The sequence below is a fragment of the Cynocephalus volans genome, chromosome 9 (assembly GCF_027409185.1).
Source record: "Cynocephalus volans isolate mCynVol1 chromosome 9, mCynVol1.pri, whole genome shotgun sequence".
NCBI lineage: Eukaryota > Metazoa > Chordata > Mammalia > Dermoptera > Cynocephalidae > Cynocephalus > Cynocephalus volans.
This window is the reverse complement of record NC_084468.1, coordinates 140,792,963-140,812,965: the sequence shown is the minus strand read 5'-3', so window position 1 is coordinate 140,812,965 and position 20,003 is coordinate 140,792,963. Positions and strand designations below refer to the sequence as shown.

The following is a 20,003-nucleotide window of genomic DNA, read 5'->3' as shown; positions in this document are numbered from 1 at the left end:
TTCACTTTTTATATTTTGGGCTTTTTTTTGCCTCGTTCAATGATAAGCTATCCATGTGTTTGTCCAGTTTCCATCATTAATTAGTAGGTATTGCCTCATCCTAGTCAAATAAATTATGTAAATTGCAAATAGAGGAACAACATGTTACCTGACTGAACTCTTTGCCACAACCTACGTGTTTGTACTGTGTCAACTGAGCTAAGTTGAAACTACACTTCCCAGAGCTCCTTTCCCTGCATAGTTTTGGGTTAATCTGGGCCACAGAAACATTTTGTGTGAGATTTGGAAGGCAGAAGTGAAGCAGCAGAAGGTTGGTGCAGGTCACCAGGTGCTGTCACAGCCACACATGCCGTGGCTGATATGCGGCTCACCCTGTGGTGCAGACCCCATGTCCTTTCTTGACTCCTTCAGTTTCACTGACTTCCAGTCTAGGTAGTACTTAGGCACCAGTTTTCATGTGAGCCACCCATGTCATCAACATTGGAGGCTTGGAGGCACTAAGAGACCTACTTGGGTCCAGCTAATCCTGTGGGTTCTACTTTGTTGTGCAACTTTAAAGCCCACTTTCAGTCTGTAAGGAGCATCCCAAGCCACACCTGAAACAGACACAGTAGCCAGTATCCTGGATTTGCACGATTCATTCTTACTGTAGCCCCACACTTTGCTCTGTTTTGCCTCCTTCTGTATCTTATTGCCCCAAGACTCCCTCTTTACCATTTTCAAGCCAACATTGGCTTGGCTTACTGGCTCTGACCTATTGCTTTTTCCCCAGCATCTTAATCACTTTCCTGAACTGGTGTTGACGGACTCACTGTGGTGGGTATCTCACAGGCAAAATCTTTCTTGTGAAGCTATCTGTTTGGGCAACTCCAGCTGGGGGACCAGGATTTCTGAGACTCACCTTCTTTTTGTTTCCAGCTTCAGAGGAAAGGGAGACAGGATGTACATAGTCTTAGCACAAGGACAGCCTAACACAAAGAACACTAAAAAGAAATTATGGAAGGAAGGAGTAAATGAATGAACTGATTGGCAAATCCTTGAGATGTTTGCAATTGAAGGCATTTTTCTTTATCGTGCTATTCACAGGCACTAACTTACATGTTTGACTGATTATTCTCCTATCCAGAGAGTCATTCTGGATAACTATTCATTGCTGAACTGGGTCAATAATTATCTCAGCATGAAAGGGCAATGCAGAAGGCACACATCATTGTTCACTACATATTTTTGCTTACCACTTCTTTGCCTGGAATGGGATATGTTGATAGAAAGGAGAGGAGTCCTCCACTGTATCTCCTTCCTTCCTCATCCAAAAGTTCTCTAACACTGCTTTCTCGATGATTTACATGATTCGTTCACTAATAGGGCACAGACGAAAGCGACATCCAGATAAAAAGCTTCTACCTGCTCCTTCTAATCCATATTCTCTTCCCCCAACCCCCTCCTCTCTTATCTCTCCCTACAGAGTTTTCCAAGGTGGTGGTTACTTATGTCCATCTCCTTCAGGAGAGACAGAGATTTGCCTTCTAGTAGAAATGGAAAAGGAAAAGTATTGCAGATGCATTGAGGGAAGCAATGAAAGGGAACTGTGCAGCCTCAAAGTGAGCTTCTTCCGCGGGCACAGCTGCTGCTCGCCCAGTGCCCAGTGTCTCCTTGTGGGAGGCAGGCTGATGTGAAAAAGCGAAATTGAAAGCACAGTAAGGGTCCTTACTTTAGCCTTTTTAGCTGGCAAACAAGCTTGAAGTAGCTAGGCTGCCACCACAGGGGTTACCAAAGAAAAGGTGCAAAAATCAAGTAGAAAAGATGGCAATCTAGAAAGCCTCGCTGAGAATGAATAATAATAATAATAATAATAATACCCCCTTTTTTTGTTAACTAGAAAATTGGGAACTAGAAAAGGATCTGTAATTTTTAAATTGTTGCATTTTCACCAATAATAAATAACATGAACATGTAACACCTGATGGAGCAAAGGTAATATTTTTTTATTCATGATTAGTGGAATAACAAGTGGCCTAAAGGGAGTTCAGCTAATAGGTCCGTGGTTCAGCTAATCGGTCCGTGGTTATCACTTGAATTTCTTCATCTGCTTAAGTAGTAGTCAGCTTCTGAAGAGGGTGGAAAATTACAATTTTTTTATGTGAACCTATAGCATCTCAGAATGGTCTGATTAATGGAGATTGGCAGTGATTTTGGAAATCTGTTTTACATTTCATTTCTATTACACATAGAGTAGAAAATTTAACAGATTCTCATCTCCGCATTTCACATGTATCTGACTGTACACTTATTTTTTGAATTACAAAGTCTCGTTTTTTATTTTTATTTTTGGATGTGCCACGATTTATTTAATCACTGCCTCACTGATATGCACTGACTGTTCCCAGGTTTTTGCTATGACAAACGGTGCTGAAATAAGCATCCTTGCCCAACATATCTAAGCAAACCTTTGTTAAATAGAAACAAAGGGTAACTTTGGGATTACTCTGTGGGATTGCTAGAGAAAACAGCGTGTGCATTTTATTTTGATGCTGTCAAATATTCATACCATTCATTCTTTCATCCATTCATGTTTATTAAGCCCTTACATTTCTATACTTGTAGGATATAGCAGTGCACATTCTAATTTTTTAAACTTGTGTGCTGATTTCATCAGTCCATGTAAGTCCTGCTCAGGACCCATATTGCTATGACTACTAATAGCTGATTATACCTTTCTTTGAGTTTCTTTTTCAGTGAAAGATTGCATCACCCAGCTTTGCTCTAGTTGTCCAGTGTGTACGACTGTTTTCTTAGCTGGATTATAACCTGTCTGAGGGCTAAGCCCAGCCTATGCTTTTGTTTCCTCCTCATCTATCAACATAATATTGCACATATAGTAAGCTCTTAATATAAATTTTAAACAGCTATAATAATTAATAACTATAATTGCACAAAATTTGAGGTTTTTAATTTTGTGAGCATTTTAATATACATTATTTATATTTATACATAAATTACAGTGCAAAGCATTGCAAAAAGCAAAATTTACTTGTTTTTTCTCTCTTCTTTCTAATAAGATAGGCTATTTCTCTTCCCTTGGTCTAGCAAATCTTGAAATTTTTGTCTTACAATATGTATAAAGGCATTAAGACAGATACCCAGAAGTCATAACAGTTTTTCTTGTTTCTGCTTTACAAAAGGGTCTGAATGATATTGAATTGAATTTCGTTTCTAAATACTTTGCTGCACTTAAATAATTTTTTTCTAAAGGGGAAATTATTAGTTGTATTTTTGAAAATAAATTATTCCTGCAATCATATAATGCTCTTCCAGAATGTGTTGCTTAGAGGCCTGAACATGATTCGTTTGCATGAGACATTGGATTTCTTCCTTCCTTCAGTAAGGGAATTCTTTTCATAACATGCAAATACACACACTTATTCATTTATTCACAAATATTTATTGTGTGTTAGGACTCAGGCATTCCCTGCATTTGTATATTAGTCAAGGAAGTAAAAACAAAACAAAACAAAAAAAAAAAACAGAAGGCATAAATAAATTTGGGACTTTCCAATTCTGCTAGAGTCAATTAACATCTGACAATATTGTTAAATTATTTACATTCTCGAGCACTTGGAAATCCCCAAACTGATTTCCCCATAATCCAGTAAATATGTAATTTTATTACCATCATTGTGATGACAACAAATGGGAAAAGTTAAGTTGCAATTCATACTGCAAATTTAAAAGATTCTATAGATAGGTTGGTGTAAATTATGAAATAGCCATCTGACACATTTGAAAAGACAACATAGACCGAAAGCATAAAACCAAGTCTTAGACTAGTGTTTGACAGACTGAAAGCACATCATGGCAATAGGGCAGGTGTGTGTGTCTAAATTTGTTCCAGGAGAAATAGATCCATGAAGAGTGAGTACCATTTGGGATTGTACACCAACATGAATGGTTTAATTTATGAGTGCTTTTCTCATTTTTTCCTTTTGTTAAAAAATTCTGGTAAAATAAACAACATACAATGTAACATTTTAACCATATTTTAGTGTACAGTTCTGTGGCATTAAGTACATGCACATTGTTGGGCAACTATCACCACTATTCATTTCCAGAACTTTTTAATCCTACAAAACGGAAACTCTATACCCGTTTAAACATTAACTCCCCCTTGCCCCCTTCCCCCCGCCTCTGGTGACCACCTTTCTACTTTCTGTCTCAATTAATTTGACTACTCTAAGAACCTCATATAAGTGGAATCCTGCCCTATGTGTCTGTTTGTGACTGGCTTGTTTTACTTAGTATTATGTCCTCAAGTCTCATCCACCTCATAGCATGTGTCAGAATTTCATTCCTTTTTAAGGCTGAATAATATTCCACTGCATGTTGTTATGGACTGAATTGTTCCTCCCAAAATCATATGTTGAAGCCCTAACCCCCAATGTGACTGTATTTGGAAATGGGACCTCTATGGAGATAATTAGCATTAAATGATGTCATAAGAGTGGGTCCCTAGTCTGATAGAACTGATGACCTTATAAGAGGAGAAAGGAGCTCCAGAGCTTTCTCTCTCCCATGAATGGACGAAAGGCCATGTGATGACACAGCAAGAAGACGGTCTTCTACATACCAGGGGGAGAGGCCTCACCAGACGACAACCCTGACAGCACCTTGATCTTAGATTTCTGGCCTCCAGACCTGTGAGAAAATATATCTCTGTTGTTTAAGTCACCTCGTCTGTGGTATTTTGTTACGGCAGCCCCAGCAAACGATACCACATCTTCTGTATCTATTCATCTGTCAATCGATACGAGTTGCTTCTATGCTTTTTGGCTGTTGTGAATAATGCTGCTATAAACATGGGTGTACAAATATCTGTTCAAGTTCTTGCTTTCCTTTATTTTGGGTATATGGCCCCAGAAGTAGATTGCTGGATCTTACGGTATTTTTCTGTTGAAATTTTTGAGGAATCAGTGCACTGTTTCCCATAGCACTGTACTGTTTTACATTCCCACCAGCACAAAGGTTCCAATTTCTCTGTATTTCTCATTTTAAAAACATTTAAATGTGATATTTTGGGGCCGGCCTGTGGCTCACTCGGGAGAGTGCAGTGCTGATAACACCAAGGCCACGGGTTCGGATCCTATATAGGGATGGCCGGTTCGCTCACTGGGTGAGCGTGGTGCTGACAACACCAAGTCAAGGGTTACGATCCCCTTACCGGTCATCTTTAAAAAAAAAAAAAAAAAAAAGTGATATTTTGGTTACTGTGAGGACACTGTAGCCACTGAGTAATAATCGTAGCCTCAGAACTGCTGACAACATATTTAAATGTGTAAAGTTAATTTGCTTTCCTGTAAGCACTAATGCAACAATACACAATACTGCTTTTGAAGGAAAAATCTAAATAAGCAGGATCTTTAGTGTCAATTTGTATCAATATAAAGTTATCAAAAATTATTTCAATACACTGCAGTGCTAGATAAGCCAGGGTTAGAACATGAAAAAATCACCACCTCTTCCCCCCGCTACGGTTCCCTCATCATGTCTACTGAAAACACAATTTCTAATCTTTCCTCTCTGGGTGCTCTAAAGGTATCAGATCAGATATCATCTCAGAGACCACCCCCTGAATTAAATAGTGGTATCTGTGATCATGATGCTATTTGCTTTCAGCTCCACCTTTCACATAATCACGTGGCTCATCAATGAAGTTTAGCCTGTAAATTCTTCACATAGCCTGTAAATTCTAAGTGTTAATACTGTGTTAAGGAGAATATTTTTTAAAAACTTTTCTTTATAATTATTTTCAATTTTTATAGATTCAGGAGCCATTTGAGGACTAATTTTTGTAAACACAAACTTAAAGAAAATTACAAAAAACCTAAATTTTGTAGTAATGGTTTTCAGTTTAGGGTCACTACTCTCTAAATACTTCGATTAATCTAGGATCATGATAAAAGCTTTTAATTATTCCACACTATTCTTAAACTACCTCCTTCTGCACACATCAAAGAACAGGAATTCACATTTCAAATATTTAATACCTATTAGGCATTCTAAATGTTCCCTAGAAATTATTTATAGTGACTGCAGTGTTTTCATTTTTCAGGCTACTTCAGCTAAAATATGGACTGAAGTGAAATTAGCAAGTGAAAGTCAAAGTTTAATTGGTACTTCACTTGGTCATTTTATTCTAGTTTCAAGCTTTGTTGTTTAATAATTGATTGAGGGAAGGGGGCAGGAGTTAGCTCTGTCTTGTTCAACAGTTTTCTCAGTGATTTTATACAGAGAGAGAGAAGGCATGCTATTTGGTTTGCAGAAAGTAGAAACCTAGGAGAAAGAGTAAAATTGGATGACAATTTGGATTATAAAAGATGTTAATATTTTAGAATTAGGGACTGAAACTAACAAGGTTTTAATTTAATAGGAATAAGCATGAACCTTGAACTTGGGGTTAAAAAATCAACAATCCAAGTAGACGATAGGTAAGACATTATGCGATTGGTTGCTGACTAAACTCAAATGCACCCAGAGGTCAGCACAGTTGCCAACAGAGCTGACATAACCGTGGGCTGCATTAGCAGACTTCTGTGTTTGCTAAACAGTCTGTCCTGATTGGACCACATTGTGGCATTATTTGTGGTTGTGTCACATTTTAAGGGAACATCAATACACTGAAGAGCATCAAGAGGCAGAATGGGGCAGAGCCTGAGAACCATGCTATGTGAAGAACACCTGAAAGACATGAGGAAGCCTAATTTGCAAAAGAGCCTAGTGTGAGCCTTTATTCGTATCTGAAAGGCCATCCAATGAGAGCGATCATCAGTTAGAATTCAGAATTCCGACCAATGTGTGATTGTTACAGGAACTTGGCCAAAAACAGAATGTGCTTCTGTTACTGGAGATAATTGTGGCAGTTAGATGAAAATGTGCTGCGAGTGGGAACCCTACACATGGCATAAGATTGTACCTGCTGACCTCTGCAGGTGCCCCAATCCAAAGCACCCCCAGAACATGTTGGAAACCATGTACCTCTCTGCCAGTACTGTGTACGGTATAACTGAATTTAGGGCTGTATTAATGTGATTTCCAAACAACCAACCAGCAACACAAGTGGATCAATATGTGCACTAATATAGCAGGACATCTACTTTAGCCCAGAAATTTTGCCCATGTTCTCTACTGCAGAAGCCACCAGAAATCACATCGAGTAGCTCTTAATTACCCCTTCTCAGAACCTCTCAACAGCAACTGAAACATGCAAATGTTTGAAGATAAAATTATCTTCTTTCTCATAACAGTAGCAGCTTGATATCCTTCCTTGATTCCAGGAATACGTGAGTTGCAATTTCGGAGTTCATAATTACATGCTTTTAAGAATCAGAACACCAATATTGTTAGTCTTGGGATACTAATTAATGTATGTTAGAAGCTGCTTGGCACTTCTGCCCCTTCAAAAACAACAATATATAGGGCAGTGGTTCTCAAATGTTATCATGCATCAAAATCACTTGGAGGAATTAAGACACAGATTGCGAGGCTCCACCTTCAGAGTTTGTGTTTCTGTTTCAGGTGGAGCCTGAGATTTCGCATTTTTAATAAGTTCCTGCGTGCTGCTTACGCTTTTGGTAAGGGCACCACACTTTGAGAACCATTGGTATGATGAATGAATGAACATCACATGAGATGCCATGTTATAATCAGTAAATTCTAAGTGTTTATATGAATGATGTGTGGGAGCCAGCTTGTACCTGCTTGGGAGAGCCAATTGTTAGCATCTCTTTCCATCTTTGCCTTCAGTGACATCACACTGCTACTTTGAAATTGGCCATAGTGGGAATATTTTACCACAAAAATTGGTAAATGCAGAAACCGTGTTTTTCCCTTGAGAGCCAGTTGTTAAATGTTTACCCGTAAACCACTGTTACAGGCTCAGAACAGAAAGAAAATATGGAATTATCTAATGTCTAATGTAATGTTTCTCAAATTCACTTCATGCATAGTTTTAGTAAATATTTCTTGAATCCTGGCTACATAACCACAGCAATATTTTTAAGTTATAATGTGTTGAAAGGACTTAACATGAATGGAATTATAAAATAAAGTGTATTCTTGGATTAAAGCAGACAATGAAATATGGTTTCATATATTAATTATTTGCTCTAAGAACAGTCAACATTTGACCTATTTAATAAATGCATATTAAAATTATAACAAGAAAATAAACATAGACCAGTGATCATTAAATATATGTTCCAGTTCATCATCATCTTGTAACATTTACTGACTGCTTAAAATAGGCACTGTTCTAAATTCTTTACATGAATTATCTCATTTAATTCTTATAAAACTCTGTGATGTAGATATTGTTATACCCATTTTACAGGTAAAAAAAACTGAATCACAGTAATAGATATATGATACTTAATGTATTAGTGTGTATATGGAATATCAGGCAGCCATATATCAGATGATCTCACACGTAATGACCTGGAAATCTCCAATATAGCATTTCTTAAAGACAGTTTACTGACAACAACCACATTATTATTATATAATCACTATATTCTTAAATATATTTTAAATACATTTTGGAAGAAAATACTGCTAGCATCAATAATTTACAGAGCTATACGAGAACAATACTGGCATTGTAGGTAAAACAATGTTAAACATTGACTTCATGACATTAAACCATAACAGCCTGGCCAATCCTAATTCCTTTTTTGAGCATGCCTCTCAAAAAGAGAGCCCTCACCCTGTTTTGTGGTGGGCAGACACTATCAGCACTTGCCACTCTGACTCCCCAATTTCTATGCTTCCCTGAGGTTGACCTACCTATGTTTTACATATTTCTTACTTATGTATGATTATCAGGTTATTGTCAGCCTATGATTGCTCTGACTTAAAAATCTTGTCTTTAAGGTACTTTTGTATCTTTTTGACCACTACCAGTATGGATCCTGAAGATTTCTATCTGTCACCTTTTAGTACTGTCTACAATTCATCTTTCATGCTCAGTGTTTTGTTCAAAGCCATAACATGGTCAAAAATGAGTATTAGGTTGAATGAAAAACTTAGAAACTCTGAGATGTCAGCATGTGTAACATATCCTGTAGGGAGTGTAATCTCATTTTAAAAGGGATCCAACTGTGAGCAATTAGCCACAGAAACCTGGAGGCAGGTTTCAGGGATGAGTAACAAGTTGAACATTTTTGCACTGGCAGGGCGTGGTACATTTATCCACAGTTTAAAGCCACTAGCTTTTCCTCTGCATAAACATGGTTCAAAGTTTCACTTTGGTTTTCTGAATAGACCCTTGTACACTGCTTCTGTCTGACTCTTCGGCCAGTTATGTGCACTAAAGACCTCGCCCAGTCTAACAAACATTAAGACAGTTTTCCAAATCTTGATGAGCCCACAGTTATAATTATCCACCAGCTTAAAGTGTCATAGAATTTCACAAGTTTCTAAACTCTAGACCAGCACTGCTCAATAGAAACATAATTCCAGCCACAAATGTAATTGAAAATTTCCTAGTTGCCACATTACAAAAATTAAAACAAGTGAAAATAAGTTTAACAATATATTTTGTTTGATCCAATATATCCTAATTATCATTTCAATATGAAATCAATATTGAAAGTTACTAACAAAATGTTTTACATTCTTTCTTTTGCACTAAGTCTTTGAAATCTGGTGTATTTTTGACTTACAGCACACCTCAGTTTGGGCTAGTCACATAACAAGTATTCAGTAGCCACCTGTGGCTTACGGCTACTCCCTTGGAAAGTGCAGCTGTAGATTTGTTAAAGCTCAGATTGTTATCTTGGTGCATCCAAACATCCAAATACCCCAGCTGATGGGTTTTTAACTAAGTGTCTGGAAGGAGGTATTAATTAACACTCTTGACCTTGTAGCTTCAATATCAGGTTATATAATTAATAGTTAGAATGAACAATAATGAATTAATTATGGCGAAGAACAGCTAGATGTTTACTGTATATAAATAAAAATGAGTAAATTTATTAGAGTTGTGATATAGTCTGAAAACAAAGCAACCATGTTAGATGCCAGCTTTCAGTTATTTATAATCAGGTAAGGTCTACCCAGGCTAAGAATCTAGGAATTCATTGAGTGTCTCTTGCTTATTTTAATATTTAATACAGAAAACAACAAATATAGAGTAGGTTTAGACAATCTCTAGTTCCTCTTCAAAAAGGGCTTAACTGGTGATAACTCTTGAATAGTTCTTGGTCCAGTCTGAATCCCTTCTCCATGTCCAGCATTTTCTTATTTGGTCTAATATTCGAATATTCTATAATATTCTTTCCCCCCTCAGTGATCACACAGCATTCTTATTTTTGGCTTGTAGGTCCTGAGGAATGATAGTTTGAACTACAGCTCTGACCCTCTTAGCTGAGTGCTTAGCATTGCTGGTAGCTGTGTTCTCTTTAGAGAGGAGTATTTTTCTGTCCACTAAAATTTCTGAGATTTTAAAGTGTCTTTTGTGGAAGAAAAATCTATTTAAGAGTAAAATTAAGGGATGGCTGGTTAGCTCGGTTGGTTAGAGTGCAGCTTTGTAACACCAAGAACAGAGTTCGGATCCCCATACTGGCAAGCTGCCCCCCACCCCCAAAAAAGAATAAAAATTAAATCTGACCTCCTTCATCTCTTTGGCACCATGACACTTTCTCTATAATATCATTAAACATTTTCACTACAGTGGTTCAGGGCATCAAACTTAATCATCTCAGGCCCAATATTTGTTTTTTGCTTTTTCTTTGGCTGCTGACCAGTATGTGGAACTGATCCCTTGACCTTGGTTTTACAAGGCCACACTCTAACCTACTGAGCTAACCAGCCAGCCTCAAGCCTAATATTGTATAGGCTACAATAGCATTAACGTAGTAGAAGGTATGGACATGGGGGAAGGTGACAGAAATAACAGAAGTGGTTAGAAGGTATAACAATATGTTGATAACAGCTATCATCAGGCATCTATTATGTGCCAGCTACAGGACTAGACAGGATATTCACATGTTAATTAAGCAATATTTTGCTTAATTCTTACAACAAACATATGAGGTTGTTAGACGTGGTTTCATTTTTCAAAGAAATAAACTGAGCTTCAGAGACTGTATTTTGAAGATGGTTACAAGCCTACTATGAAATAGAGTTCAGATAAAGTATGGTACATTCTCTTTTCTCCACATCATGACGTCTCCCGATAAAGCAAAACAAATGAAAAAGGAAGTGGTTTGCTGTAAACCAATTGCAAAACACAAGAAATATTGAATGAAAGGGCAGACTGTGAATTACACAGAGAGAGTGACATAAACTTAGTGGAGAGAAATAAAATGTTTCATCATTTCCCTGTATAGCAGAGAGATGAGGGAAAAATTGAAGAAACAGTAAAAACAACGGTTTCCTGAGGTGATCATAAATGTGTTTCCACAAAAAATGAAATTTTAGAGGAACAGTGGATTGAAGAAGTAGGAAGAATTGAATGTATAGAAGTGATAGGTAAATAAGATTAAGAGACCGGAGGAGAAAGAAAAAAATAATTCAGGTGACCATTATAGCAGTGGCTTTCAAACTTTTCTGAAGGCAGCTGCAGTAAGAAATACATTTTACACAGAAACCTAGTTAACAAACACTGTATGTGTATGTGTATTTACTGATAAATATATTTAGTGATATATATTTAGTGATATATGTATATACATATACATATATGTATACATACATAGTGATACATATCCTAAAACAAAGGAGCAAAGTGGAAAATGGATGGTCTTTTTAGCCAATGATACTAGAACAACTGCATATCTATATACCAAAAAAAAAAAAAAAAAAAAAGAACTTCAATCCTTATCTCTTATCATATACATGAATTGACTTGAAATGGACCATAGACCTAAACATGAAACCTAAAACTATAAAACTTCTAAAAGAAAACATAGAAGAAAATCTTTGTGACCTTGGATTAGACAAAGATTTTTAGATACAATACTAAAGTGTGATCCATTAAAGAAGAAATTTATAGATTGGACTTTATCAAAATGAACAATTTCCGCTCTCTATAAGACCCTGTTAAGAGAATAAAAATGCAAGTACAGACTAGAAGAAAATATTTTCAAAATACGTATCTGATAAAGGACTTGTATTCAGAGCATATAAAGAACTCTCAAAACTCTCAAAAAGAAAACAAAGCAATTAGAAATGGGCGAAAGCTTTGGACACTTCACTAAGGAAGATATACAAATGGCAAATAAGCACAGGACTGTTAACCCGATTAGTCATTAGAGAAATGCAAATTAAAACTGCAGTGAGATAACACTACAAACCCATTAGATACGAAAATTAAGACCAAATCTACCAAGTGTTGGAAAGTATATACAGAAAGTAAATCTCTTACAAACTGCTAATGGGAATGTAAAATGACACAACCACTTTCAAAGCAATTTGGAATTTTCTTTAAAAATTCATACGCCTACCATATGATCCAGCTATTCCACTCCTAGGTATATATCCAAGAGAAATGAAAGCATATGTCCATTCAAAGATTTGTACACAAATGTTCATAGCAGCTTTATTTGTGACAGCCCAAACCTGAAAACAACCAAAAGTCCATCAAGAGTAAATGGATAAACTGTTGCATATCTGTACAACAGAATACTACTCAGCAATAAAAATGAATTAACTACTGTTACATATTATAAAATGGACACTCTCAAGTTAATTATCCTTAGTATAAGAAGCCAGGCAGAAAGTGTACTGTATGATGCTATTTATATCAAATTCTAGAAAATGCAAACTAATCTATAGTAATGGAAAGCAGAAAAGTGGTTGCCTGGGTATGGGAAAAGGACAGGAAGTGGCAAAAGAGAAGATTTACAAAGGAGCATGAGGAAACTTTTTGGAGAGACTAATGTGTTCTTGATCTTGATTGTAGTGATGTCTCATGAATAAAGTTGCTAGATTTAGCAAATAAAAATATATGGTGCCCAGTTAAATTTAAATTTCACATAAGGAAATTTTTTTAGTATATGTACCATATTTATATTTATACTAAAAAATAATTCATTTTTTTCTGAAATCCAAATTTAACTGGGTATCTTGTATTTTATCTAGCAGCCTTGTTTGTGTGTGCACATATGTAAAATGCACAGTTGGCACATTTTAAATATGTGCAGTATACTGTATATCAATTACACCTCAATGAAGCTGTTTTTTAAAAAAGAAAGAAATTGTGGTTCATCAAGGAAGATGAAATGACTTTCCCAAGTCCTCTCTGCCAATAGCAGCAAGGCCACGACCAAAATCTCAGTTGCCAATCTCCCTGTCCAAGTGATCTTTCTATTATACCAAGTTAGTTCTAAAAGAAATATTTGTTGACAAAGATGGAAAAATAGATCCTCAAAGTAAGGACATTCAGATATGGACTGATAAGAAAATTTAAATTGTATTGTAAACCTCTGCTATCATGTGGCTTTATTTGCCTAATATGAACCATGCAATGTTTGAGACACACTGTACTTATAATAAAAAATAATTCACTATTAACAAATCCATTTCAAAAGCTACATGCTACAGCATAGTGAAATCCATTCTTGGAATGAAAAAGAGCTTATTTTATTTCAATCTTCTTAATGATATAGAAACAGCATCCGTCCCCTGCTGTCTAAGTAGAAAAGGGTAAAGATGTTATAAAAGGGATACAAAGAAAATGTAAAGAATATCTATCTATTGATTACTGCTTACTTGCTTTTTACAATTAAATACTGCTCAATTATTCAAATAGAAGTTTACGCATGTTTTTTCTTACAGCATACTTTTAGCCATTTCCACATGTTTATTACATAATTTACAAGGTTGAGAAATGCCCCGTACTGTCCTAAATCACCCTGGCCTAAATTAAAGTTACTTACTGCCATCTAGAAATAGACAAGCCTTTCCCGATGTACTATTTATCCAGGAAATAGAGAAGGGAATTGCGTATCTCATCCAGGCTAAAAAGCATCATTTGAATAAGTTACACTTTAACTTGTCTGTAATTGTGATACTCCTTACTATCAATGCATTCTACATTTAAATGGTAAGTTTATTTTCTCTTTTTAATGCAAAGCTAATACTAAGTCAATGGTATATTTTACAACCCAAATCACCACAGAGTGGAGAATTTAGAGTACTATTTACACTTAGAACAGAGTTAGCTATGCTCTTTCTCTTTGGATTAGGTGGTAATTACATCATTCCTGCTAGCAGTAAAGGAAAAATGCATTCCCTCTCAGCTCTTCCCAGTGTGGGTAAAACCATAGAAGTTCTTACATAAGTTATTATTTCCAATCTATCTCTATAATTTAGTATCCTCTCCTCCGCCCCACCCCCACCAACTTTTCTGTTTTTTTATTGGCCCTGGCAAATCTATTTTATATACACGTCTTCTCACTGGTCACTTACACAACTCTAATAATAAAAAAAGCAATTATTACAAAGCCAGAAATGAGATGGGACAAAATTGACATCAGCAAAGGAGAGTAAAGCAACACTCTTCTTTGGGACCTATTATTATACAAATAAAAAGTATATTCTTCATGAATCTGCAAAACAGTACATTTAAATGAAATGTTTTTGCAGTGATGTAATCAACTATTTAATTCTAACAAATAGAGAAGCTTCATATCTAAAATACACATGGAGGAGGTAGGAGATAAAAGGCAAGTATGAGAAATACTCTAGATCAGGGGGTAGTAACTATGGCTCGTGGGCCAAATCTGGTTTGCCACCTGTTTTTATCCCCCTTCTTTTCTTTTTTTATTGTACATATTTACATGGTACTCAAAAGTGATATTTTGAGTCACCTGGGTTTTTTTTCTTAACATCTCTTTTTGTTGTCGTTTTTCCCAAACTGCTTTTGTTTCTTTTTCTATTTTATTTTATTTTTTCTTTTTATTTTTCATATATGCAGTTTGATTTTATTTATTTATTTCTTATTTTATATTCAGCATTCCTTATTAAAGAAGAAACAAGAAAAGATCAGCAAGTATGGTACATGAAAATAATATTCAGAAATTTGAATATAATAAAGATTCTCTTAACAGATAAATGCATTTACATATAAAGTCTCCATGGCATTCCCTACTGTCTTATTTTATTTTATTATTATTTTTTATTTGCTAAATGGGAAAGTTATTTAATGTAAATGTGTACACTAATAAAAAAAGAAACTAGAAAATGAAGAGCAAACGAATCCCAGTCCTAGCAAAGGAAGTAAATAATAACAGTTAAAGCATAGACAAAAGAAATAGAAAATAGAAAAAAAAAGAGAAAAATCAATGAAACCAAAAGTTGGTACTTTGATGAGATCCGCAAAATTGACAAACCTTTATTTAGATGGACCAAGGAAAAAGAGAGAAGACTCAAATCACTAAAATCAGAAATGAAAGAGGGGTCATTATAACCAGATTTATAGAAATCAAAAGGGTTATAAGAGAATACTATGAATAATTATTGGTCGATAAATTAGATCATCAAGCTTAAATGAATAAATTCCTAGAAACATGCCACCTACCAAGACTGAACTACGAAGAGAATTTTAACAGAACTATAGCTAGTAAGATGAGTGATTATTGTTTTTCAGTTTCCCGATGCAGAACTCTCTTGAGGATTTCTTGTAGGGTTGGTTATGTGGTGGTGAACTGTAGTTTTTGTTTTTCTGGACAACATCCTATTTCTCCCTCATTTCTGAAGGATAGCTTTGCTGGATATGTATTCTTGGCTGGCAGTGATTTTCTTTCAGTATTTTGAATATATCATCCCATTTTCTTCTGGCTTGTAGAGTTTCTGTTGAGAAGTCTGCTGTTAGCCTGATAAGGGCTCCCTGATAGGTGACTTGACTCTTTCCTTCTGCTTCTTTTAAGATTCTCTCTTTGTCTTTGAGCTTTGCCAGTTTGACCATAATGTGTCTTGGAGAGGATATTTTGGGTTGAATCTGTTTGGGGATCTTTGAGACTTCTGCATCTGAAGGTCCTTGTCTCTCCCGATACCTGGGAAGTTTTCTGTTATTATTTCATTGAGTAGGTTTTCTGTGCCTTTTCCTTTCTCCTCCCCTTCTGGAACACCCATGATTAGAATGTTTGTGCACTTGAGGTTGTCTGCTAGCTCTCTTAGATGTTCTTCATTTTTTAAAATTCTTTTTTCCTTTCTTTTTTTTTGTCCACCTGGGTTACTTCGAAAAGACTATCTTCAAGATCAGAATTCTTTCTCCTGCTTATTCTAGCCTGCTGCTTAAGCTGTTGGTTGTGTTTTTAATTTTCCTGAGAGAATCTTTCAGTTCCATGAGTTCTGTCTGCTACATTCTTTTTTAAGGTATTGATCTCTATGTAAATTTCTTCATATCCTGGATTTCTTTTCTTGTTTCATTATGTTTTCTGAGTCTTCTCACATCTCAGTGACTTTCCTTAAGATTGTTGCTCAGAATTCCTTTTCAGTCATTTCAAGGATTTCCTGCTCTATTAGGGCTGGTATTTGAGAATTACTGTATTCTTTTGGTGGTGTCATATTTTCTGGAATTTTCATATTTCCAGTATGTCTATGTTGATGTCTGGTCATCTGGTAGAGCACTTGTTTCTTCTGTTACTCTGGAGTGGGCTTTGAGGGGAGAGATGTTCTCTTCTTTTTCCAGTCTCCACTGGTGACACTTCTTGTGTCAATGTAGTTGAAGGTCACGTGGTCCACCTTCATGGTGGCTGTGGCTAATGCTGTGGTATCAAGCAGCTTTTGCAGCAACCTTGGCTGTGGCAGTGGCTATGGTGGGCCACCTGCATGGAAGTGGTGTTTTTGGCATGCTCCTTGCCCACTTCCAGGTGGGGGATGCTGCCCTCAGCTGCTGCCTAGGACCCGGAGCATGCTCTGTTTCTTGCCTGCTTCTGGGCAGAGGGGCAGCCCTCGGCTCCTGCCTAGGACCCCGGGCATGCTCTGCTTCCTGTCTGCTTCCCAAGTCACCTGTTTTTGTACAGCTAAAAATGGTCTTTCACTTTGTAAGTGGTTGAAAAAATTAAAATAATAATAGTTTGTGACACATGAACACTATATAAAATTCCAATTTCAGTGTTCATAAGTGGGGTTTTATTAGAACACAGCCACCCATATTAGTTTACCTATTGTCTATGATTGATTTTATGCTGCAATAGCAGGGTTGAGTAGGTGCAACAGAAATGGTATGGCCCATAAACCTAAACACTTACTATTTTGCCCTTTACAGAAGAGTTTGCTGACCTGTGCTCTAGATCAAAGAATTTGAAATATGGAAAACACCAACAATCGTTCTCTCCCTTGCACTTGGTGAAGATGACTTCTGACTGAGAGCCCCTGGTTGGCATCCATTTCTTTGTATTGTTTCAGTATAAAGCCATATCTTCACATATGATAATACAAACACCAAACTAATTATAATTTAGCAAATGATTAAGGATCAGAGGAGAGAAAATTAGTGACTTCAAATAACTTCATGTGGTCTTAAAAACAGATTGTAAAAAAAACACAAAAAAACCCCAAACAAACCAAAAAAAAAAAAAAAACAGATTGTAGAGTTGCAGTAAAAAGTTGCATTGTGTGTGTGTGTGTGTGTGTGTGTGTGTGTGTGTGCATTCTGTGAGGAATATTTCCCTTTCTGCTTTGTACCCTTTCCCTTTGTCCCTTTCTCCTTTATTTCCCTGATAACCAGGAAGTAAGTATATGCTTCTCCCTTTCTAGAGAGCCTCCACTGTATTTGGGTGTCTGCCCTGACTTCACATGACTCAAATCCAGATTCATCCAAGCCAGTCCTTGCTCTCCCAATTCCCTTGCCAGTGCTCGGTTTTAAGAAGACTCAGTCCTGGCAAATAAAATGAGAGAGGAATTTACCTGGGGTTTTCTAGGAAGGGCTTCCCTGCTGATTAAAAATAGACACACATACTCTCGGGTATTATTATATCGGCATATGATACCCAAAACTATGACAGCCTTCTGGGAACCTCAAGGGGAGCTTGCCTAAGGCAACCTGGCATACACAGGATGCAGCATGCAGGGATGGAAAGAAGCTGTGATTCTGAGGACATCATTGAGCTATGAATTTAGCAACCCCACATTTCTCCTACCTCAAAAGATCTTATTACATGACATAATTTTCCTTTATTATTTAATTCATCTTGCAATAGATTTCCTGTTATGTGCAGTACTCTAGTGGGTTTTTATTAGTTCTGTATACATAAATTTTGCTGATATCTTTTTTTATGGGAATGTCTAGAGCATATCTACCTGAAAGGTAAGAGTTTCTTATAATAAGATTGACACTATCATGCACAAATATAATATGGAATTTTATATTTTGGGATTATATCAGCAACTTTAATGATGAAGCAGTCAATCTTTTAACAAATATTCCTAAGCATTTGCTTAGTGTGTTGCACTGATCAAAATGCTATGGAGGATACAAAGCAAGTGGGAGATAGTACAAGTCCCTAAAAAAGACTCACAAGGGGTTGCTTGATAAGCAAAGGACAAGACACATACTCACGAAGCAGCTAAAAAAGCTAAGCACACACATGAAACATAGATCAAACTGTACTTTAAAGTTTCAGTGAATAGTAACATCTGTCATGAAGAGCAGATGTTTCCTAAAGGAGGTAAGCATGGTCTTTTTTTAGATTGCATGGAAAAGGAGAAAAACACAGACCTGGCATAACAATCTTTCTTCACAATGACCCAGTGCCAGGTGCATAGTCAAGTGCTATCAATATTAGTCAAACCATTGGTTGAATGATGCATACATGTCAAGTGGATCTCTAATTCTTTATAACTCTGAATTCCAATTTATAATTCTATGTGTAATTATCATATCAGTTACCTTATTTTTTTAATTATTGAAACACAGTTGATTGTACATATCTGTGGGGTACAGAGCTGAATATCAATACCTGTGCACAATATGTGATGCTCAAATGAGGATAATTAGTATATTCAATATTATACAATGTAATCATTTTTCCCGGCCCTTTACCAATTCCTCCATTACCCACCTTTCCCCCTTCTGGCACCCTCAGTTTTGTTCTCTCCTTTTGAAAGTTCAATGTTTTATTGTGATTGTTGTATCTTCCTTTCATTTATCTATTTAGTTTTTAGCTCCTACTTATGAGTGGGGACATGCAGCATTTCTCTTTCTGTGTCTGGCTTACTGCACTTAAGATAATTTTCTCAAAGTTCATCCGTGTTGCTGCTAATGGCAGTATTTCATTCTTTTTTATGGCAGAGTAGTAGTCCACTGTGTAAATATACTACATTTTCCTTATCCAGTCATCCAGAGATGAACATTTAGGTTGGTTCCAACTCTTGGCTATTGTTGACACAGCTACGATAAACATGAGAGCAGGTGTCCCTTCGGCATGATGACTTCCATTCTTTTGGGTATATCCCCAGCAGTGGATTGCTGGATCATATGGCAGTTCTATCCATAGTTGTTTGAGGAACCTCCATACTGTTTTCCATAATGATTATACTAATTTACAGTCCCATCAACAGTGCAGAAGCGTTCCCCTTTCTCCATATCCTAGCCAGCATTTGTTATACTCTCTCTTTTTTATAATGGCCAGTCTAACTGGGGTGAGATGATCTCTCAATGTGGTTTTGATTTGCATTTCCCCGATGCTGAACAGTTTTTCATGTGTCTGTTGACAATCTGTATATCTTCCTTTGAGAAATGCCTATTCAGCTCCTTTGCCCATTTGATAATCAGATTGTTTGGTTTTTTACTGTTGAGTTTTGAGTTCCTTGTATATCCTGGATATTAATTCTTCATCAGATGCATAGTTTGCAAGCATTTTCTCCTACTCTGTAGGTTTCTTTTCCTTTTGTTATTTGTTTCTTTACAGGTGAGGTGAGTTTCTTGTAGATAGCATATAGTTGAGTCTAGCTTTTTAATTCAATCAGCTGATCTGCATCTTCTGAGTGGGGAATTTAATCCA

The 20,003-nt window shown here is 36.3% G+C and overlaps 1 protein-coding gene across 1 annotated transcript in view; it reads right to left on the bottom strand.

Moving 5' to 3' along the window:
• Window positions 1–20,003, bottom strand: part of FNIP2 (folliculin interacting protein 2) — a 226,989-nt gene that overhangs the window by 9,792 nt on the left and 197,194 nt on the right. The window lies entirely within an intron of this gene.